At 44.7% G+C, this 24073-nt stretch overlaps 1 protein-coding gene across 5 annotated transcripts in view; it reads right to left on the minus strand.

Moving 5' to 3' along the window:
• mapk8ip1b (mitogen-activated protein kinase 8 interacting protein 1b) overlaps positions 1-24073 on the minus strand; it is a 248713-nt gene that overhangs the window by 120861 nt on the left and 103779 nt on the right. The window lies entirely within an intron of this gene.

Raw genomic sequence — 24073 nt, forward strand, 5'->3', positions numbered from 1 at the left:
TATCCTCTTCACAACTTACATTCCTACCTATCTTTGGATCATCAGCAAATTTAACAACCATACCTTCAGTCCCTTCATCTAATTCATTTATATAAATTGTAAAAAGCTGTGGACCCAGCACAGATTCCTGTGGCACAACACTCGTTACATCTTGCCAACCAGAAAATGACCCATTCATGCCTATTCTCTGTTTTCTGTTAGCTAGCCAATCTACTATCTACGCCAATATGTTACCCTCTGCACCATCCACAGGTTCCCCTTTATCCACAGCACATGTAACTCCCTCAAAGGACTCCAATAAATTGGTTAAACATTATCTCCTTTTCACAAAACCATGTTGACTCTGCCTGATTACCTTGAATTTTTCTAAACGCTCTGCTTATAATGTCTTTCATAATAGCTTCTAACATTTTCCCTATGACAGATGTTAAGATAACTGGCCTGTAGTTTCCTGCTTTCTGTCTCCCTCCCTTTCTGAATAAAGGCGTTACATTCACTATTTTCCAATCTAACGGAACCTTCCCCGAATCGAGGGAATTTTGGAAAATTAAAATTATCGCATCAACTATCTCACTAGCCACTTCTTTTAACACCCTAGGATGATGTCCATCAGGACCCGGGGCCTCGTCAGCCAGCAGCTCCGACAATTTGTTCAGTACCACTTCCCTGGTGATTGTAATTTTCTTGAGTTCCTCCCTCCCTTTAATTTCCTGACTTAGAGCTAATACTGGGATGTTACTTGTATCCTCTATAGTGAAGACCGATGCAAAATATCTGTTCAATTCATCTGCCATCTCCCTATTATCCATTATTAATTCCCCAGACTCACTTTCTATAGGACCAATGCTCACTTTGTTAACTCTTTTTTAAATGTCTATAGAAACTCTTACTATCTGTCTTTATATTTCTAGCTAACTTTCTCTCGTACTCTAATTTTACCTCATCAATCTTTTAGTTTTTTATATTCTGTCCCATCTCTGACCTGCCTCCCATCTTTGCACAATTACAGGCTTTTTCTTTATGTTTGATGCTATCTTTAACTGTTTTAATTAACCACGAATGGCACACTTTCCCCTTGGAATTTTTCTTTCTCGTTGAAATGTATCTATTGTGTGTATCCTGAAATATCCCGTTAAATGTCTGCCACTGCATCTCTATGACCAATCCCTTAACTCGATTTGCCAGTTCATTTTAGCTAGCTCTGCTTTCATGCCCTCATACTTGCCCTTATTTAAGTTTAAAATATTAGTCTTGGACCCACTTGTCTCTCCCTCACACTGAATGTAAAATTCAATCATATTATGATCGCTACTACCTAGGGGCGCCTTAACTATGAGGTCATTAATTAATCCTATCTCATTACACAATATTACACTGCACAGTGGCGCAGTGGTTAGCACCGCAGCCTCACAGCTCCAGGGACCCGGGTTCAATTCTGGGTACTGCCTGTGTGGAGTTTGCAAGTTCTCCCTGTGTCTGCATGGGTTTCCTCCGGGTGCTCCGGTTTCCTCCCACAGCCAAAAGACTTGCAGGTTGATAGGTAAATTGGCCATTATAAATTGCCCCTAGTATAGGTAGGTGGTAGGGGAATATAGGGACAGGTGGGGATGTGGTAGGAATATGGGATTAGTGTAAGATTAGTATAAATTGGTGGTTGATGGTCGGCACAGACTCGGTGGGCCGAAGGGCCTGTTTCAGTGCTGTATCTCTAAAACAAATAAAACTAAAACAAATACCAGGTCTAGTATAGCCTGCTCTCTGGTTGGCTCCAGAACGTATTGTTCCAAGAAATTATCCCGAAAACATTCTATGTACTCCTCATCTGGGCTACCTCTGCTCATCTGATTTTTCCAGTCAATATGTAGGTTAAGATCCCCCATAATTATCACTATACCTTTCTGACAAGCTGCCATTATTTTTTCCTGCAGTGTGGTTAATGTTAGGTGGCCTGTTCACCACTCCCACAAGTGATTTCGCCTTATGATTGCTCATCTCTACCCAAAATGTTCTATATCCTGGTCTCTTGAACTTAGGTTATCCCTCTCTATTGCACTAATACCATCATTAATTAACAGAGCATTAATTAACATACCCCTCCATCTTTTCCGAGCTTCCTGTCCTTCCTGAATGCCATTTACCCTTCAATGTTCAGGTCCCAATCTATGTTGTCCTGCAGCCATGTCTCTGTAATGGCTATCAGATCATACTTATTTCTATTTGCACTCTCAGTTCATCTGTTTTATTTCGAATGCTACGTGCATTCAGATACAGAGCCTTTAGTTTTGTCTTTTTATTATTTTCAGGAAGTTATGAGTAATCTGGGTATAACACAGTTTAAGTCTTCAGCATTTCACCCACAGACACAAGGGGCTTTAGAATGGTACCAAGAGACCCTCAAAATGATGATCAGGGTATACGGTCATGAATATCTCCATGATTAAATAACAGAATCATTACAGTGCAGAAGGAGGCCATTCGGCCCATCACATCTGCACTGGCTCTCTAACAGAGCAATTCCCTCACTTCCATTCCCCTGCCTTCTCCCCATAACCCTGCACATTCGGCAGATGAAATTGCTCCTTCGAAGATCCAGCACAGACACAACAGGTTGAAGGCTTCCTTCTGTGCTCTAACAATTCTGTAATTCCGTGATTCAGTCATAGCATGCATTCTATGAGACCCTAATCAGCCTCAAGAGAAAGACTTGCCTTTGTATCACCCTTTTCACCACCCCAGGACACCACAAAGCACTTTATGGCTAAGGAAGTAATTTCTGACACGTAGTCACTGTTGTAATTTAAGAAACAGAGCAGCCAATTTGCACACAGCAAGCTCCCACAAACAGCAATGTGATAAGTGACCAAATCATCTGCTTTTTATGAAAAAAAACAATGGTTGGTTGAGTGATAAATATTGGCCAAGGACATAGGGGAGATTTCCCCAGCTCTTCTTTGAAACAAGTCATGGGATCATTTACATTTGCACGAGAGGACAGATGGGCCTTCAGTCTAACACCTCATCTGAAAGGAGACACCTCCAACAGCGCTGCCCTGGAGTCAATTTAGATTATGTGTTCAAATCTCTGGCACAGGACTTGTCACCTAAGTGTTCGATAGCCAGAACCATTCCCTGGCTAAGTACTGTATTACAGTCAATTTATTTAATATGTGTAAAATAAGCCTTATCCATCTATATTTTGGAACCAGTTCAAGTGGCTGAGTTGATCATTGATGAATTGTGTCGATTAGCGAGAAGCTCTTGACCAAAATATAATCAAAGTTGGAGTAGCCTCCAACTAACTTTTGTTTTGTTAAAAATGCCCTCAGCACAAAAAAAAATCATTGTGGATTAAAACACTCCTTAAGATTCACAGGAAATATATGTTAATTGGCCGAGAGGTGAGTTTGGAACTGAATGCTGCAGTGAATTGTAAAGTCACCAGAGGGAGCTGTAAACTGGTACGGAACGAGGTGAATGTTCTCCCAATGTTCAGTCCAAATAAGTGACCCAGATTTAAATCAGTCACAATTAGTACCCCTTTATTGCACCAATAGCTTTGCAGTTCCTAATATGGAGTGACTGAAGAAATTGGGTATTGTTGTGGGGGAAAATTGGGGTGATGGGAAGCAATCTTTAACACAGCGAGTTATGGTCAGGAACACACTGACTGAAAGGGCAGTGGAAGCAGATTGAATAACAACTTTCAAGAGGGAGTTACATAAATACTCAAATACTTGCAGAGCTATGGGGAAAGAACAAGGAAGTGGGTCTAAATGGATCACTCTTTCAAAGGGCCAGCACAGGCACAATGGGTCAAATGGCCTCATTCTGTGCTGTACTGTTCTATGATTCACTTTGGTTAATATCATTGAAAGATATCAGGAAAAATTAGTCTTTGCATTCACTTGGTCATTCTGCTTTTCTAATTCATTAGTTCAATTGACAAGGGTTATGTTTTATGTGTTAATGTCATTCTGGAGCCTTGCACGTCGGGAGGGCTAATTGGGCAACTGGACAAGTTGGTCCCACCCAATTTTCGCAATTATTGAAATTTATAACAGGAAAAGCAAGCACCCCAACGTCCTGCCCCTGATTATCCAACCCGTTCTCCCATCAATCAAGGCTCAGTGCCAGATGAGTTCAACTGTGCTAAATTGGGGGAAGGCTAATTGTTACAATATTGGGCAGGAACTGAAGAATTTAGATTAGGGGCGGCTGTTTGAGGGTATATCAACATCTGACATGTGGGAGTCTTTCAAACGTCAGCTGATTAGAATCCAGGACCAGCATGTTCCTGTGAGGAAGAAAGACAAATTTGGCAAGTTTCGGGAAGCTTGGATAACACGGGATATTGTGAGCCTAGTCAAAAAGAAAAAGGAAGCATTTGTAAGGGCTGGAAGGCTAGCAACAGATGAAGCACTTGAGGAATATAAAGACAGTAGGAAGGAACTTAAGCAAGGAGTTAGGAGGGCTAAAACGGATCATGAAAAGTCATTGGCAAACAGGATTAAGGAAAGTCCCAAGGCTTTTTATACATATATAAAGAGCAAGAGGATAACCAGGGAAAGGGTTGGCCCACTCAAGGACAGAGATGGGAATCTATGTGTGGAGCCAGAGGAAATGGGCGAGGTGCTAAATGAGTACTTTGCATCAGTATTCACCAAAGAGAAGGACTTGGTGGATGATGAGCCTAGGGAAGGGAATGCAGATAGTCTCAGTCATCTCATTATCAAAAAGGAGGTGGTGTTGGGTGTCTTGCAAAGCATTAAGGTAGATAAGTCCCCAGGGCCTGATGGGATCTCCCCTAGAATACTGATGGAGGCAAAGGAAGAAATTGCTGGGGCCTTGACAGAAATCTTTGCATCCTCATTGGCTACAGGTGAGGTCCCAGAGGACTGGAGAATAGCCAATGTTGTTCCTTTGTTTAAGAAGGGTAGCAAGGATAATCCAGGAAATTATAGGCCGGTGAGCCTTACGTCAGTGGTAGGGAAACTATTAGAGAGGATTCTTCGGGACAGGATTTACTCCCATTTGGAAACAAACAAACTTATTAGCAAGAGACAGCATGGTTTTGTGAAGGGGAGGTCGTGTCTTACTAATTTGATTGAGTTTTTTGAGGAAGTGACGAAGATGATTGATGAAGGAAGGGCAGTGGATGTTATCTATATGGACTTTAGTAAAGCCTTTGACAAGGTCCCGCATGGCAGACTGGTACAAAAGGTGAAGTCACATGGGATCAGAGGTGAGCTGGCAAGATGGATACAGAACTGGCTCGGTCATAGAAGACAGAGGGTATCAGTGGATGGGTGTTTTTCTGAATGGAGGGATGTGACTAGTGGTGTTCCGCAGGGATCAGTGCTGGGACCTTTGCTGTTTGTAGTATATATAAATGATTTGGAGGAAAATGTAGTTGGTCTGATTAGTAAGTTTGCGGACGACACAAAGGTTTGTGGAGTTGCGGACAGTGACGAGGATTGTCAGAGGATACAGCAGGATATAGATCGGTTGGAGACTTGGGCGGAGAAATGGCAGATGGAGTTTAATCCGGACAAATGTGAGGTAATGCATTTTGGAAGGTCTAATGCAGGTGGGAGGTATACAGTAAATGGCAGAACCCTTAGGAGTGTTGACAGGCAGAGAGATCTGGGCATACAGGTCCACAGGTCACTGAAAGTGGCAACGCAGGTGGATAAGGCAGTCAAGAAGGCATACGGCATGCTTGCCTTCATCGGTCGGGGCATAGAGTATAAAAATTGGCAAGTCATGTTGCAGCTGTACAGAACCTTAGTTAGGCCACACTTGGAATATTGCGTGCAATTCTGGTCGCCACACTACCAGAAGGACATGGAGGCTTTGGAGAGGGTACAGAGGAGGTTTACCAGGATGTTGCCTGGTCTGGAGGGCATTAGCTATGAGAAGAGGTTGGAAAAATTCGGATTGTTTTCACTGGAACGACGGAGGTGGAGGGGTGACATGATAGAGGTTTACAAAGTTATGAGCGGCATGGACAGAGTGGATAGTCAAAAGCTTTTTCCCAGGGTGGAAGAGTCAGTTACTAGGGGACATAGGTTTAAGATGCAAGGGGCAAAGTTTAGAGGGGATGTACGAGGCACGTTTTTTACACAGAGGGTGGTGAGTGCCTGGAACTTGCTGCCAGGGGAGGTGGTGGAAGCAGATACGATAGCGACGTTTAAGAGACATCTTGACAAATACATGAATAGGAAGGGAATAGAGGGATATGGGCCCCGGAAGTGCAGAAGGTGTTAGTTTAGGCAGGCATCAAGATCGGCGCAAGCTTGGAGGGCCGAATGGCCTGTTCCTGTGCTGTACTGTTCTTTGTGATATTTATTCATCAGTATAGTCGCTTCATCCAGAGGCCAAACTAGTAAACTACAGAGCACGAGATCTGCCAACAGCACAGACCTCTGCTCGTGGTTTACTAGGCAATTTTAAGAACTCTTGCCTCAGAGTCAGAAAGCTGTGGGCTCATTTCCCACTCCAGAGACTTAGGGCTGGATCTAATGATGTCTGGACGGGAGCTGGTCACCGACTTAAAAGTTGGTGGTGAACCCGCTTCCGCCTAGCCTGGGGATCCGTCCCGCATTTTACGGATCCCCAGGCTTTAATTGTTCGGAGGCAGGTCTTTCACCTGCTTGAGGGAGAAAGTCCAACCTCATTGAGCTGCCGGCCACTTAAGCCCAAGCCAAGGACAGGGAGCCAGCAGTCCAAGTAAGTTTGTGTTGCCTCACTGGGGGTAAATGGTTGGGCCCCAGCAAGGCAAGGGTGGTCATTTGCGGGGGGAGGGTGGTGTCTTGGGTCCTGGGGGTGGTTAGGAAAGTGGGGGTAGCCCTCAATCAGGCACCCTGTGCCCGACTGTAAGGGCCCCCCACCCGGGGCACTGAGAGGCTGCCAGCTTTCACCAGGCAGCCTTTCCCGGCTCCAGGACGCCCACTTGCCATGGGTAAAATCCCCATGGAGGTGGGCGAAGGCCCTTAAATGGCTGTTAATCGGCTACTTAAAGGCCTTGATTGGCCTGGGGCAGGTGTCCTGTTTTACACCCCACCCCCCTCTGCCCTACGTAAAGTGGGCCGGAGGCGGGAGTGGGTCGGGAAAGCCTCCCCCTCCATTTTATGCCGCACCCCCCCCCCCCCCACCACTATCCGGCTCGTTGGGGTGGCGTACAATTCCGGCCTTGAGCACAAACTCTCGGCTGACACTTCAGTGCAGTACTGTCAGAGGTGCTGTCTTTTGAATGAGAGGGTAAAACAAGATTCCACCTGCCCTCTCAGGTGGATGTAAAAGATCCCACAATATGATCTGAAGATGAGCAGTCCTGTTCCGTCTGGTGTCTTGGGCCAATATTAATCACTCAACCACCACCTAAAACAGACAGTCTGACCATTTATTTCAATGCTGATTGTGGGAGCTTGCTGTGCCGAAATTGGCAGCTGCTTTTCTCATGTTACAACCATGATTATATTTCAAAAATATTTCTTTGGCTGGAAATGGGACCTCTGACATCCTGAGGTCATGAAAGGCGCTATATAAATGCAGTACTACACCATGTAGTCCTTTGAACCTAATCAAAGGTGGGTGCTGTCCTCTGGGGAGGTCGAAAAAATTGAAGAGTCATCCTCCTCAACCCCACCTCATGGCCGGAACTTGACGGTGGACGGTTGGGAGCTGAACTCCGACGTGAAAGTCAGTGGCGAACCCGCTTCTGCCTAGCTTGGGGATCCATCCCGTATTTTACGGATCCCCGGGCTTTAATTGTCCCGAGGCAGGACTTCCACCCACTTGAGGGAGGAGGTCCCGCCTCAGTGAGCTGCCAGCTAATCAGCGGGCCGGCAGCTCTTAGTCCCAGCAGCGCCACTGGGAGCGGTGGCCACTGCTGGGACTGCAGCCCAGCCAACACCATGGCTGCAGGAGGGGAGGAAGTAGGGGCCTCACCAGGGGGATCGGTCCTTCCCTGCTGAGGCTGGAGTGGTCCTTTGGGGGGAGGGGGGTGTCTTGGGTCCTGGGGGGGGGTGGTGTTCGGAGGCGGGTGCAGCCCTCAATTGGGCACCCTATGCCCGGCTACTATGCCCCTCCCCCCGGGGCACGGAAAGGCCAGCAGCTATTGCTGGGCGGCCTTTCACGTCCCCAGCACACCCGCTTGCCACGGATAAAATACCCATGGAGGTGGGTGAGGGCCCTTAAGTGGTAGTCAAGTGGCCTCTTAAGGGTCTTGATTGGCCTCAGGCAGGCAGGACGTTTCCCACATCCCGTCCGACCTCCGTAAACTTGTCCGGAGGCGGAATCGGAGAGGGTAGGCCTCCTGGAGCCTGCCGCTCAATTCTACGCCGCCCCCACGCCACCATCCGACCCGCTGGGGCAGCGTAAAATTCCAGCCATGGTAGCAGTATGCCCACTTTGCCAGCCTGAAACATGAGTTTGGACACTGCCCCACAAACTCAATTTCATGCCTCACATTGGGTTTGGATCCATTTCGATTTCGAATATAACATTTTCCCTAATGCTCCTCACTGACAAAGCCTGACAGATATTTAAGATTAATTTTGCCGCTCTATAAAAAAGGTTCAAAGAAGATTCCCCCTTCAAATGCAGCCACTTACCTTTAAGAGGGCATATCCTTCCAAATCTGAGCTGATTGGTCACATCCTCTATTCGGCTAACTGCTAGCACAAAGTCAAAACTGTACTCAGAACTTACGCTAATTATTCAAATAAGTAGACACCGCCCCCACTCACAAAATAGGACACCATTGGATGATGGGACAACCATTCCAAGCATAGATTCTGTGAAATCAGTGTTTGAATGTTAGCGAGGAAGATTCAAAATGCTTCTAATCAGCAGAAGTTGAATATTTTCCATATTCATTACAGACAATTTCTGTTCAACAACACTGGCGTAGCACATCTCCATCCCATGAAGCTTAAAGCATCAGTAAAACTCAGTCTTTCTTTCAGATCATTTTCCCGTCCGTCCCCCCCAAAATAAATGCCATCAGTCCCAACAAAAGGAATCATTTTACAGCCAGTGTCAGATTCAAACAATACAAGATGGAATACAGCATGGCTATTTGTGTTGGTGAATTTCATCCTACGCTGTCTGAAGATTGTGCTTTAACCTCAGACCTGGAAGACCGAACTCCCCAACAATTTTGAGCTGGAGGCGGGGCTCCAGGCACCAGGTGGAACCCCGCCTCTGCCTTTCCATGCCCCCTCTGAGAGCGATCCCGCCTCAAAGAGCAACCAGCCAATAAGAGCGCCGGCAGCTCAGCAGTATCGGCAGTGTCACCGGGAGCAGTGGCCACTGCCAGTACTACAGAGGCCTCGCAACCAGGCCGAGCGCTGGAACCCCGGACTCGAGGTAGGTGAGGGAGGATCACCAGGGCCGGACTGGAAGGCCCTGGTGAGGAGGGGGCGGTCATGCAGTCCAGAGGGAGGCGGGTCCCGGTGGGGGTCCGTGGGCCACAAATTGCCCACGAAGGAGGAACGCACCTCCTCCCCAAACCAACAGGGAGGGCGCCTATCCCTCCCGGGAAGATGACGGCGAGGCGATTGGCCCTCCACCCTGCTGCCTCCCCCCCACCCCCCGACCCTGGCCACCCATTGCGATACTCCGTGCTCTTCCACTTCTGACCCCACTTAGGGAGCCTCACAAAATCCCAGCCAATGTGTTTCACATCAGGTAAATCCACAATCCTACACCAACTGTAAAGAGTCACACTTTTTGAATCGTGGAATAGAATCTCAGAATTTCACAGCACAGAAGGTGGCTATTCAGCCCATCACACCTCTGCCAGCTCTTTGACACAGCTGTACAATTTAGTCCCACACCCCAGCTTTATCCCCATAACCCTGAAAAAATTCTCTCTCTTCAAGTACATGTCCCATTGCCTTTAAAACCTTCCTCCCAAATCTACTCCCAGGTAGCGCATTCTGGATCTTAACACCGCTTTATGGTGTACTAATTTTTCCTCAGTTCCTCTCTAATTATTTTGTCCATTACCTTAAATTTGTGATTTGTGGTTACTGACCCACTTTCTAGAGGAAATAGATTCTCCCAATTTGCTCGATCAAAACTGTTCATAATTCTGAATACCTCTGTTAGAACAGAGAAAGTTAAAGGAAATCCTAAGAACAATAATCCCAGCTTCTCCAGTATCTTCACATAACTGAAGTCCCTCATCCCAGATATCATCCTGGTAAACCGCCTCTGTACCTTCCCCAGGGGAGCACTTTATTGGCCTTGGCACAGACTCACCAGAGGTCAATGGGTTAAATTATGAGGACAGGTTGCATAAACCTGGCTCATATTGTCTTGAGTTTATATGTTGATTAAGGTGTTTAAAATGCTAAAGGGATTCAATAGGATAGACACAGAGATCTTTGAAATGAGGGGAGTCTAGAACAAGAGGACGTAATCTTAAAGATAGAGTCAGGTCATTTGGGAGTAAAGTTAGAAAGCACTCCTTCACACAAAGGATAGTGGACATCTGAAACACTCACCCCCATCCCATTGCACCCCCCCAATCCCCCAGCCACAAAAATAAGTCTGGTGAAAGCTGGAGGGTGACAGGAACTAAGATTGCTGGATTTTTATTAAGTAAGGGTTTTTTTTGTTTATTCATTCATGGGATGTGAGCATCACTGGCTAGGTCAGCATTTATTACCCATCCATAATTACTCTCGAGAAGGTGGTGGTGAGCTGCCTTCTTGAACTGCGGCAGTCCATTTGGTGTAGGTACAGCCACAGTGCTGTTAGGGAGGGAGCTCCAGGATTTTGACCCAACGATATCGGAATGGTGATAGAGTTCCAAATCAGGATTTTGTCTGACTCAGAGGGGAGCTGGGAGGTCATGCTGTTCCCATGCACCTGCTGCCCTTGTCCTCCTTGTGGGTTAAGGTCGGGAAGTTTGGGAGGTGCTGCTGAAGAAAAATAGGGATCGAATGCAGGTAAATGGAATCAGCCACGATCTAACTGAATGGTGGAACAGGCTTGAAGGGCTGAATGGTCCACTCCTGTTCCTTGAATGCAGGTGGACTTATGGGCCTTCATAATTACAATCGAGACTCTCTGCAAGCACAGCGGGTGGATTTCAGGGCTGATCTCACATCTCCTGGGAACTGAGCCCCATTCATATACAGGCCTTATAGTTGGCAGACAGAGACAGACAGTCAGAGGTCAATCAGGAGCTGGTTTATGAACCCAGGTCCTAGAGATGAAAGGGCAATGGGACAACCAACTAGAGCAGGTAGTCTTCCACTACCATGCTCTTTAAAACCAGCTACTCCAATTTGATACTCTGCAAATATCATTACTTACCATGTGACCAGTCAGCACAAAACCTCTGTTAGGGCAAAAGAAAAATATTCAGTCAGACTTCAGATTCTAACATCGGCTGGCTTAGACTCACATATCCAACTGAATGACTGATGATTTTCACCAACCTTTTGCCAACTGCCCTGGTTACAGAGTTCAGCTCATTAATAATATCTGACTGTGTTACATTTCTCTGCCAACAAACAAAATATCTTTCCTGCATGTATGAAACTCAGAACGAGTGTTATATCTCCACATCAGCGTGCATACATTCATAACCTAGTTCTTGCACCTTATCTTATAATTGTACAATCTTCAGTGTCATTGCTTCAAGCAGTGCGACATCTATATTCCAAATACATGTCAGCAATTTTTAAAAAGGAAGATTTGCATTTCTGTATCGCTTTCCACGATCTCGAGTCGTTCCAAAGCACTCTGATCCAATGAAGTACTTTTGAATGAGTTCAGCCATGATCTTATTGAATGGTGGAGCAGGCTCGAGGGGCTGAGTGGCCTACTCCTGCTCCTAATTCATATGTACGTATCAAGTATACTCGCTGTTGCAAGGTTGGAAATGTGGCAACTAATATGTGCACAGCAAGCTCCCACAAACAGCAATCAGATAATTTGTTTTAGTGCTGTTGATTGAGAGATAAATATTGGTCCAGGACACCGGGGAGAACTCCCCTGCTCTTCTTCCAATAGAGCAATGGGATCTTTTATGTCCACCTGACAGGGCAGACAGGACCTCGGTTTACCGCCTCATCTGAAAGATGGTCATAGAGTTATACAGCACAGAAACAGGCCCTTCAGCCCATCGTGTCTGTGCCGGCCATCAAGCACCTAGCTATTCTAATCCCATTTTCCAGCACTTGGCCCGTAGCCTTGTACACTATGGCGTGTCAAGTGCTCATCTAAATACTTCTTAAATGTTGTGACGGTTCCTGCCTCTACCACCTCTTCAGGCAGTGCGTCCCAGATTCCAATCAACCTCTGGGTGAAAAGAAATTTCCTCAAATCCCCTCAACCTCCTGCCCCTTACCTTAAATCTATGCCCCCTGGTTATTCACCCTTCCGCTAAGGGAAAAAGTTTCTTCCTATCTACCCTATCTATGCCCCTCATAATTTAGTACACCTCAGTCATATCTCCCCTCAGCCTTCTCTGCTCTAAGGAAAACAATCCCAGCCTATCCAGTCTCTCTTCATAGCTGAAATGCTCCAGCCCAGGCAGCATCCTGGTGAATTTCCTCTGCACCCTCTCTCCAGTGCAATCACAATCACAACCAAAGATGGTACCTGTGACAGTGCAGCACTCCCTCAGTACTGCACTAGGAGTGTTAGCCGAGATTACATGCTTAAGCCTCTGGAGTGGGGCTTGAACCCACTACCTTCTGGGCTCAGAAGGGAGTCTCTGGACAGGTCGCATAAACTCGGCATGTGCTCCCTTGAGTTTAGAAGATTGGAAGGTGATCTGATTGAGCTGTTTAAAAGAATTTGATAGGGTTGATGCGGGGAAACAATTTCCTTCGGTAGCAGAAGCAAAAGCAAGGGGATATAAATTTTAAAATTTAAGCTAGCATGTTCAGTAGCAAAATCAGGAAACACCTTTTCACCCAAAGCACTGGAAATCTGGAACTCTCTCCCCCAAAAAGCTGTAGAGGTCAGGGGTCAATTGCAAATTTCAATACCGAGATTGAGACATATTTGTTAATCAAGGGAAATGCAGCAAAGGTGTATAAATAGAGTTAAGGAACATATCAGGCCTGATCTGACTGAATGGCAGAACAGGCCTGAGGTGCTGAATGGCCAACTCCAGCTCCCAAAATTCCTATATTCCTCACTGGGTGCAGTTGTATGTGCCACAGAATGTAATATGTCATGTGCCAAAGTCTCAAGGAGTGTGAACGTTACTGAATTTAGTGCAAATTCTTCGCAAAAGTAAAGAAACTCCTTATAAATATTCAGAGTGAAATGCAGGCCATGATCTCCTAGAGTTACGTCTCCTGTTGGGAGTGTGGAATCAGCCCAGGAGCTTCCAATGCACTTGGCTTTCTTAAGCTGTCATTTTGTTCCAGTAAAATATTTTCGACCAAAAACTGTATTCCTCCCTTTTCGGAGCTGTGAGGTCAATTGGTCTTCTTTCTAATGTTGCTTTTGTTTAAATATCAGAACGGAATTTGATAATAGCATTCGTACGATAACATCACCAACAGGAATTTCTATTCTGACCTGGTTTTTTTCCCCATTAAGTTGTCATGCTCGGCCCCCACCTGCCAAGAATGAGGCACATCAATTTTGTCATGAACATTGATTTTTAACTGTTGTTGGAGCGAGGTAATGACTTGTTAAACAGATCAGCCATGGCTGGGAAAAAACATTTACATACCAACAGACATCGAAGGTGAGGAAGCACATTCCAGGGCCTGCTAAGAAGGATACAATCCACAAGGGCTAGGACTGGTCAGACCAGCTGGTCACATGACTAACTGGCTGTTCCAGGGTTTTCTTTTGAACTGGCCAGAGAGTTTGAACACAGAAAGACTGCTTGCTCCTGGACCGAGAAGATCTCTCCTGTCTGCTTCCATCTCTTTCTCACAAGCCTCTGAATCCACTGAAGCCACATGAACCCCAAGAGAGAAAAGTCTCCTACAGCGAACACGGTTTAAGAAGAATACTGGGCCCCAACGAAAAGCAAGATCTACCTACTGTCAAGGACTCTACAGTGAGCTCGAAGAACTGCAACAAGAACTCTTCAGATATTGCTTCAAACCTTTCCACTTTATTTTTTTCTTCTGCTATTTTCTGTCTCTATCTGCATGTGTGCATTGCATATGCCTGCTAGTGTGGGCGCGCCTTGTATCCGTAGGCATCAACCGAATTAGCGTTTAAGTTTAATAAATTTCAACTGTTCTTCATTAAACCTACGAAAACCTGTTTGTGCTGGTTTCTGTGCCTTATAATTGGAAAGTAGTAAGCAAGGATTCACCAAGGGGGAGCTAAAAACACAGTGTGTTTAAAACTAAACCCTGTTACGGTAAGACCAGGTGAAGGCTGAGGGGGACCCCTAGACACCTTTCTCACCTGGTTGTAACAGTGGAAAACAAATTAGTTGTCAAAGGGGAGAGTAAATGCATATTCTGTAAGTGAGGCAGGAAAACCTATCATAATAGTCAGGGACCTGAGGAGCAACCCACACACTCTTGCTGGGGAAAGATATGAGATTTCCACCAGAGTGCCTTGAATGCTAAAGTTTTAGATAATGGAATTGGCGGGGAGTATATACCCATACCTTTGTATAAAGTACGCCTCGAAAGTGACTTAATATCAGGGATAGTTACTGCAGGTGTTGTTCACAGTTTACCAGTAAAGGGAATTGATCTACTCCTAGGAAATGATTTGGCTGGATCAAAAGCATCAGTTTCTCCTATAGTTCCAGAGGAACCATGTGAAACTAAGGAAATGGAGCAATTACAGGGACAAAGTTCCGGGAATATTTCCTGCGTGTGTAGTCACCTGGGCAATGGCTAAACAGGATCCATTGTCGGAGGTAAAAGGGGCACCACAAATAGATAGCCAGGCATCTGAAACCTTATTTGGGGATTTAGATAATCCAAATGAGTTGTTTGACAAATCGTCTATCATTGCAGCACAGCAAGCTAATCCAGAGATATACAGACAGCTGTCAGAAGCTGAGGTGAAAGGAGTTCTGGAAGGCTATTATATGGCAAACAGGGTTTTGAGGAGGAAATGGAGACCACCTCAGAGGCCTGCCGACGAAGACTGGACAGTTGTTGAACAGATAGTGGTACCACCTAAATATCGCCAGGGATTATTAAGGTTAGCACACGACATTCCTTTTTCAGGACACAGGGGAATTTGGAAGACCAAATCACGCATAAGCAAACATTATTACTGGCCGGGTCTTACAAAGGGTGAGACACAATTTTGTAGGACATGCCGTACCTGTCAAATGGTGGGAAAACCACAAGCCACCATAAAACCAGGGAATGAGGTATTAGTGTTGTTACCATCACAGGGAGAAGCATTAAAAGCACGGTTTAGTGGTCAATATAGAGTGATCAAAAGAGTGGGTAAGGTAGATTTAACGTTTCAGGTCAGTGACCCTTCATCAGTTCTGACTTGAAACTGACCTGAAACGTTAACTCTGCTTCTCTCTCCACAGATGCTGCCAGAACTGCTGAGTATTTCCAGCATTTCTTGCTTTTATTTCAGATTTCCAGCATCTGCAGTATTTTGCTTTTATTTTAGGGTAAGGTAGATTACTTGATTGACACTCCTGATCGCTGGAAGAACAACCGGTTGTGTCACATTAACTTGCTCAAACAATATTACCGCAGGGAGGAGGATAAGTCAGTACAGGTATGTCAGGATTGGGACTGTTGAGAAGGAAAAGGATAGTGAGGATGAGGCAGAAGCAGGCCTAGGAAATTCTCAGATTGAATTTCCAACTATCCAATTAGCGAATGCAGAATGGCTAGGAAAATTAAACAATAGGCTTTTACACTTAGAGGCAAAACAGCGTGAAGTCCTAACAAGGGTTTTCACAATGTTTCAAAAAGTTTGTAGGGATAAGCCAGAATGTACAACGTTAGCCACACATGAAGTGGGTATAGGTGGAGCCATTCCTTAGGACACGACAGAGAGACCCAGCTGGAAGCAGAGGTACAATGCATGCTGAAGGGCTGCTAAGTTGAACCTAGTCAGAACAGCTGGAATTCGCAGATGGTTTTGATGTCTAAACCTGGTCGGCTCAAACTGGCATAGACTATAGAAAAGTCACTACGATAAAGAAGGCAGATTCCTACCCAAATTTTCATTTAAAGGACCGTATGGACAGAGGGGGCAACACCATGTGTCTTCAAGAGACAAATGTGTTGGAAGAAACCTGTCAAATTCCTTTGACACCCCAGAGGAAGAAAAAAAATCAGGTTCTGTTACACCGGACGGCGTTTTCCGGTGTCAAGTGATGCCACACAGGTTAAGGGGTACTCGAGAAAATTCTCAGAGAACAGTGAACCCATTAGTGGTCAGTGCTCCGAGCTGGGCAGCTCACCTGGCTGAGGTGATGGACAATAGGGACACGTGGAAGGAAAACACAAAACAATTGGACGACTATGCTTGGAAATTTGAAATGGGTTAACTGGGATAACCTTTTGAAAATTTAAAGTCGAAATGTTCTGGTGGAACTTGTTGCTGTCGTCTTAACATTTTAGAAAAGTATATATCTGTAAATGCGAAAAAAATGTTAGCATTTTGTTCAATTTGTATTCAAAAAGGGAAGGAGGCAGAAAGTAGGAAACTATAGACCAGTTAGTTTAACATCTGTTGTTGGGAAATTGTTAGAATCGATTATTAAGGAAGTAATAACAGGACATTTAGAAAGTCAAAACACAATCCATGAGTCAGTATGGTTTTATGAAGGGTAAATCGTGTTTGACTAATTTGCTAGAGTTCTTCGAAGATGTAACAAGTGAAGTGGATAATGGGGATCCTGTAGATGTAGTATATCTGGACTTCCATAAGGCATTTGATAAGGTGCCGCACAAAAGGTTAATACACAAGGTAAGATCACATGGGGTTAGGGGCAATTTATTAGCTTGGATAGAGGATTGGCTAATGAACAGAAAACAGAGAGTCGGGATAAATGGGTCTTTTCTGGTTGGCAAGATGTAACTAGTGGGGTGCCACAGGGTTCGGTCCTCAGGCCCCAAATATTTACAATCTATATTAATGACTTGGATGCAGGGATAGAAGGTACTATAGCCAAATTTGCAGATGACACTAAAATAGGTGGGATAGTAAATTGCAATAAAGAAATAAGAAATTTACAAATGGATATGGATAGGTTAGGTGAATGGGCCAAAATTTGGCAGATCGAGTTTAACGTGGATAAGTGTGAGGTTATCCATTTCGGTCGGAAGAATAGAAAGGCAAATTATTATCTAAATGGAGAGAAACTGCAGAGTGCTTCAGTGTAGAGGAATCTGGTGTCCTTATACATGAATCGTAGAAAACTAGTATGCAGGTGCAGCAGGTAATAAGGAAGGCAAATGGAATTTTGGCATTTATTGCTAAAGGAATAGAGGAGAAAGTAGGGAAGTGTTGCTGCAACTGTACAAGTAATTAGTGAGACCGCACCTGGAGTATTGCGTACAGTTTTGGTCCCCTTACTTGAGGAGGTATGGAGTTGCATTAGAGGCAGTTCAGAGGAGGTTAACTAGATTAATTCCAGGGATGAGGGGTTTGTCTTATGAATAGAGATTGAGCAGTTTAGGCCTTTACTCTCTGGAGTTTAGAAGAATGAGAGGAGTTCAAATTGAGGTATATAAGGGGATTGACAAAATAGACATAGAGAGGATGTTTCCTCAGGTGGGGCAATCTAGAATGAGAGGTCATATGTTCTTATGTTCTTATGTCACTTAACATAGCCGACAAGTTAATTCACTAAGTCAACATATGTTTTCAAGAATTACTGTAAGCATTTCAAAAGACAGGAATGAGGTCCTAGAAAACTGTTATAATACTGACACTGCACAGTTTGGTAAACCATTATTCTACAACTTGCATTTATATAGTGCCTTTAGTGAAGTAAAACATCCCAAGCTGCTTCAGAGGAGGGTTATGAAACAAAACTTGACACCGAGCCACATAAAACCAGAGCATAAGAAACAGGAACAGGGGTAGACCACGAGGCCACCTTTAGCCTACTCTGCCATTCAACAAGATCATGGCTGATCCTCTGTCTCAACTCCACCTGCCCACACTATCCCCATATTCCCTGATTCCCTCAGAATCCAAAGATGCATCGATCTCAGTCTTGAATATATTCAATGACTAAGCATCCACAGCTCTCTGGGGTAGAGCATTGTAAAGATTCACAACCCTCTGAGTGAAGAAATTTCTCCTCATCTCAGATATTGGTTCAGTAATGTCTCAAATTTAGAATTCTCAGCCTTGCCTCACCCCCTCCCTATCTCTGTAACCTCCTCCAGCTCAACAATGTAGTAACATATCCCGAGGCGCTTTACAGGATGGTTATCAGAGAGAATCTGACACGGAGCCACATAAGGCGATATTAGCTTGATCAAAGAGGTAGGTTTTAAAAGAGTGTCTTAAAGGACGGTAGAGAGGTAGAGGGCAGAGGGGTTTAAGGGAGGGAATTCCAAAGCTTAGCGACCAGGCAGATGGTGCAGCCAGCAATGGGGAATCAATTAAAATCAGGGATGTGCAAGAGGCCAGAACTGGAGGAAGGCAGAGCATTACTTCACAGACACAGCAGCCTCTGCCATCTTATGAAACGTTCAATTACTTCTGTTACTCCTACAAACAAATGAGTCTCTTAGAGTTGGTATCAATACAGTGAAGATGTTGATCAGACTGGCTAGTAAGCCTAACTCTATCTGATGGTATGGTCACCAGGACAGTTCGTCAGATGACCTCCTGAATGTCTTGATTCATTTTGGTAATCCAAAACTCAAGAGCTAATTGTCAGGAGGACAACTGTCCAGCCCTATGTCAGCAAAAGCTAAAATACAATCCCGATTTAATTCCTGTACTTGGACCAAGTCAAGGGCATGCAGAGTACTTTGTAAAGTATCCCTGTTGGAAAAACTGCTGAACTAATTTGTGACGCGGCATTTGCTTTAGCTGTCTCAACACGCACAAGGGAACTGAATACTGACAAATAGGTTTCTAATACACCAGGGAAGCCAATTAAAGAGCACTATAATCTTACATCCCTGCCTGCAATATACTCTTTGTATTCCTTGGCTCAACGGGTGGCACTCCCACCACTGAGTCAGAAGCTTGTGAGATCAAGTCCCACTCCAGAGACTTGAGCACATAATCCAGGCCGACACTCCCAGTGCAGAACTGAGAGGGTGTTGCACTGTCACAAGTGCTATCTATCAGATGAGACTTCAAACCGTCGCCCGGTTGGCCTCTCAGGTGGATGTAAAAGATCCCATGGCACGATTTCGAAGAGGAGCAGGGGAATTTTGCCTGTTGTCCTGACCAATATTTATTCCCTGAGAGGACTTTGAAATCAAAGATGGTGAAAGCATAGTTATGCTCAGAAGGACCGGACATTTGGTAACACGATATTTTTGGAGACAAAGGTTTAAGGTAATTAGCAAAAAAAAGAACTAAGATGAGATTTTTTTAAATGCAATGAGTTGTTACAATATGGAATGCATCGTCTGAGGAGGAGTGGAAGCAGATTCAATAATAGCCCACAGAAGGGAATTGGAAGAGAAAAAATCTGTAGGCAAAGAACAGGGGAGTGGGACTAATTGGCTCTCTCTTTTAAGCAGTCAGCACAGGCAAGCTAGGCTGAATGGTCTTAGTCTGTGCTGAATCCGATTCTACAATTCCAGCATTAAACTGAGTGGCTATAGTGTTCAGTGTTAAAAAACAAGATTGTGTGTCTGATTTTTGTGGTTTTTTTCATTTATCTGTATATTTATTTTATTTATTTAGAGTTACAGCACTGAAACAGGCCCTTCGGCCCACCGAGTCTGTGCCGACCAACAACCACCCATTTATACCATCCCTGCAGTAATCCCATATTCCCTACCACCTACCTACACTAGGGACAATTTACAATGGCCAATTTACCTGCAAGTCTTTGGCTGTGGGAGGAAACCGGAGCACCCGGCGAAAACCCACGCGGTCACGGGGAGAACTTGCAAACTCCACACAGGCAGTACCCAGAATCGAACCCGGGTCCCTGGAGCTGTGAGGCTGCGGTGCTAACCACTGTGCCACTGTATATGTTTCAAGTGGATGCGTTGTACATAGTTATGCGGAGGTGGTGGTCTCGCCAATGATACTGGTATCCAAACTCCAGGGAAAAAGGTGGTCTTCACCTTGGTTTCTTCCTTACATCATTAAAAAATCACCTGACATCTGGTCACCTTCTTCCAAGCTTTGTAATATGCCTCGGTATCTGTGAATTAGTGCTCATCTCAATTAAGCCTGGTCTTCTGTTAAGCATTCTGATCTGCAGTCACGTATAGATCCTCTGGTGAATTTTGAGGCATAATCCTGGAATTCCACAGGGATCTCCCAGCAAGGAATTGTGCTCGCAGGGACAGGGCTGTGGATTTATCGCCAAACTGTGCTTCTGATGAACATGGCTTCTGTGCCAAAAACACTCAATCACCCCCTTGTTTCTCACTATTTGATCCTGATTTCAAAATTCTAATTCTCTTTTTTTTTTAAGAAAAACTTGTGAACAATTGCCTGGTCCATCTGAGCTGTATGTCCATCATATTTAGCTTCACCATCTCATGGGTAAATGTTGTCCAGGGAAAAAATATCACCCTGCTCGTCTTCAAAATAGTGTAATTCAATCTTTCATGTCCACCTGAGAGGGAAGATGGATCCTCGGTTTCATGTTTCATTCTTCCGTGGCCGGGTTGCTGCCTATCTCTGAAACCTCCACCCCCCCTACAACCCTCCAAGATCTCTGCTCCTCCAAGTCTGTCCTCTTGCATATCCCTGATTTTAATCGGTCCACCATTGGCGGCCATGCCATCAGGTGCCTGGACCCTAAGCTCTGGCATTCCCTCCCTACACCTCTCCACCTTTCTAACTCTCCACCTTTAAGACGTTTCTTAAAACCCACCGCTTTGACCAAACTGGGAAGAGGACCTCCATCCTCTCTCTCACGGCCTCCAACATTAGATGTAGGTTGATATCGATGAAGCACAGGGCAGCCCTGCCCTGGGTGCCAGACCTCCGACTCTCCTGTGACAGCTCGCTTCCCTCTGGTGCAATGAAAGGCTTTGTCAAAAACTGCACATCTCTCACTTAGGACCCCAGCAGCCTCAGTGATGGCTGCCGTGGGGAGTTTAAATAAGTCCCACAATTCATCTGACCCACCTCCATTCCTGCCCCATAGAAACCCAGACAAATTCAGCACCTATCTGCAGCCAAAATCAAATCATTGGATCTACCGGTATGAATTTCAAGGCCTTTTTTCAAGCTCGCCACCAAGAACGGCAGCAAGCAGGTAAAATCCAGGCCATGGTGTCGACATGGAATGTATGCCAGAAGTATAAAAACACACAGCAGAAAGAGGAGATGATAGCTAGTGAAGTACCACCCAGACCAGGGCATACTGTCGGAGTCGATTCATTCACACACAACCAAGAATGATATCCCACAGTCACAGACTACTACTCAAAGTTCTCTTTTATCCGGAAGGTGAAAGATTTGAGAGCCACAGCAATCACCTCAGCAGTACGAGTTCTGATCACTGTGCAAGGGATTCCTGAAAGATTAATATGCGACAATGGTAGCCAATTCACATCTAGTGAATTTAAGGAATTCACTGAACAGTATAGGTTCAACACCATCACCACACGGGTTTATAGAAAGTCACTGCTAGACAGTCAAAAGAACCCTTACAACATGCCGAGACACGAAACAAGACCCAAACCTTGCCTTATTGTCACTTCAACCCACACCTCTCAAGGCTGACATGAAATCACCTGCAAGTTGTTGAATGGAAGAAAGTATAAGACAACTCTGACAAGCAAGATACATCCTCCAAGTGACCTGGAGGTGAGACAACAATTCAATGATGCACAGGTAGGAGGAGATCAACACTTCAACAAGTGTGCTAAATCCCAATCCCAGCTGTTGAAAGGACAAAGTGTACACGTACAGGATCCAATCATGAAAACCTGGAGCCCAGCAAAAGTTGTTGGTGAAGCTGAGGCTCCAAGGTCATATATCATTGAAACCGAAACCGGTAACTAAATGAGAAGAAACAGAATCCATATTCAACCTACACCTGAACTGTAAAGACAGAAAAACCATCAACACCAGAAACCTCACTATCCAATGAGACAGTATCAACGTCACAAGCAAGTGACACAATATTAGCAACAGCAAGCACAACACAGGAGCAACACTCAACATCACCTGTGCAACGTGCTAACTCAGCACTGAAAGCAATGAATGCCAAATCTACAAGATGGAGGCACAACACCTGTCCACTAAGCGATGCCATGAATATTCTTAGAAAACAGGCTATAAAAGACTGTAAAAGGGGTTCAGTTTATTTAAAAAGTCGATTCTTCTTTAGCCTCCTTGACGCGAGAGACAATGGGTAAGCGCCTGGAGGTGGTCAGTGGTTTGTGAAGCAGCGCCTGGAATAGTTATAAAGGCCAATTCTAGAGTGGCAGACTCTTCCACAGGTGAAAAAAGTCGATTAGTTTAGATAAAAGTTAATGACTGGAATATTTATAGTGATATAGAAGTATTATGTTATTAAAGAAAGAGGGAAGTTATATATTTTTATATTACTTATGCAGAGCTAGGAACTAATTGTTATGGGCAAGTGTGTTCCAGGGGGCCACATATCCTGCTGCACTGCAGTCATGTGATGTGTGACATGACACTGCTCTAAGTGGTACTTACCAGGCAGCATGGCCGGCTATATGAAATAAACAAAGAGCTCCAGCCTTTCTAAGTCTAAAGTGTGATTATTTCTAACATATGGGAACCAGGAGACATAACACCCTCCTTAAGGAAGGAGACCAAAATTGTACGCAATACTATAGGTGCAGTCTCATGAATGCCCTGTACAGCTTTAATCACAGGAGGTGTAATACCTGCCCTTTTACCTCCCCTCTCCTCACTATCCAAGGCACCAAACACTCCTTTCAGGTGAAGCAGCAATTTACTTGTACTTCTTTCAATTTAGTATACTGTATTCGCTGCTCACAATGTGGTCTCCTCTACACTGGGGAGACCAAATGTAGATTGGGTGACCGCTTTGTGGAGTAACTTCGTTTAGTCCGCAAGCAGGACCCGGAGCTTCCTGTCGCTTGCCATTTCAACACACCCCCCTGCTCTCATGCCCACATCTCTGTCCTGGGATTGCTGCAGTGTTCCAGTGAACATCAACGCAAGCTCCAGGAACAGCACCTCATTTACCAATTAAGCACACTACAGCCTGCCGGACTGAACACTGAGTTCAATAATTTCAGAGCATGACTGGCCCCATTTATTTATTTTAGTTTAATTGGTTACATCATTCATTTGTTTACCATGTGCCCGCCCACTGTTTTTTTCATGTTTGTGCTTTTGGCCAGGGCTGTTCATTATTCTGTCATTTCACACCCTCTCTGCACTAACGCTTTGTCTTTCACCACACCATTAACATATCGTTTGCCTCTGCTCCATGACCTTGTTGTCAGTTATTCTCTGTGACCTCTGTCCTATCAACACCTTCCCTTATGTTATCTTTTGACCCACCCCCACTTCATTTGCTTAACACCTGTTACATTTCTAACCTTTGCCAGTTCTAATGTAAGTTCACTGACCTGAAACATTAACTCTGCTTCTCTCTCCACAGATGCTGCCTGACCTGTTGAGTATTTCCAGCACTTTTTGTTTTTATTTCAGATTTCCAGCATCTGCAGTATTTTGCTTTTATTATAGTTGTCCAGTGAAAAAGCCCCAATTTTTGAGCCTTTCTTTACAACTATAACCTCATTTCCGGCATAATTCTAGTAAACCACTGAACACTTTCCATAGTTCTAACTGGATGTTCAGAACTGAACTTAGTAATCTAACATTCTTCAACTCAAACTAAAGACATGAAGCATGGAATCTGTTAACACAGATATACACTTCCTTACCTTACTTTGATGCTCACCCTAATAATTTAAAGAAAAAGACTTGCATCTTTATAGCACCTTTCACAGCT

Source organism: Heterodontus francisci, chromosome 14, assembly GCF_036365525.1.
Source record: "Heterodontus francisci isolate sHetFra1 chromosome 14, sHetFra1.hap1, whole genome shotgun sequence".
Taxonomy (NCBI): domain Eukaryota; kingdom Metazoa; phylum Chordata; class Chondrichthyes; order Heterodontiformes; family Heterodontidae; genus Heterodontus; species Heterodontus francisci.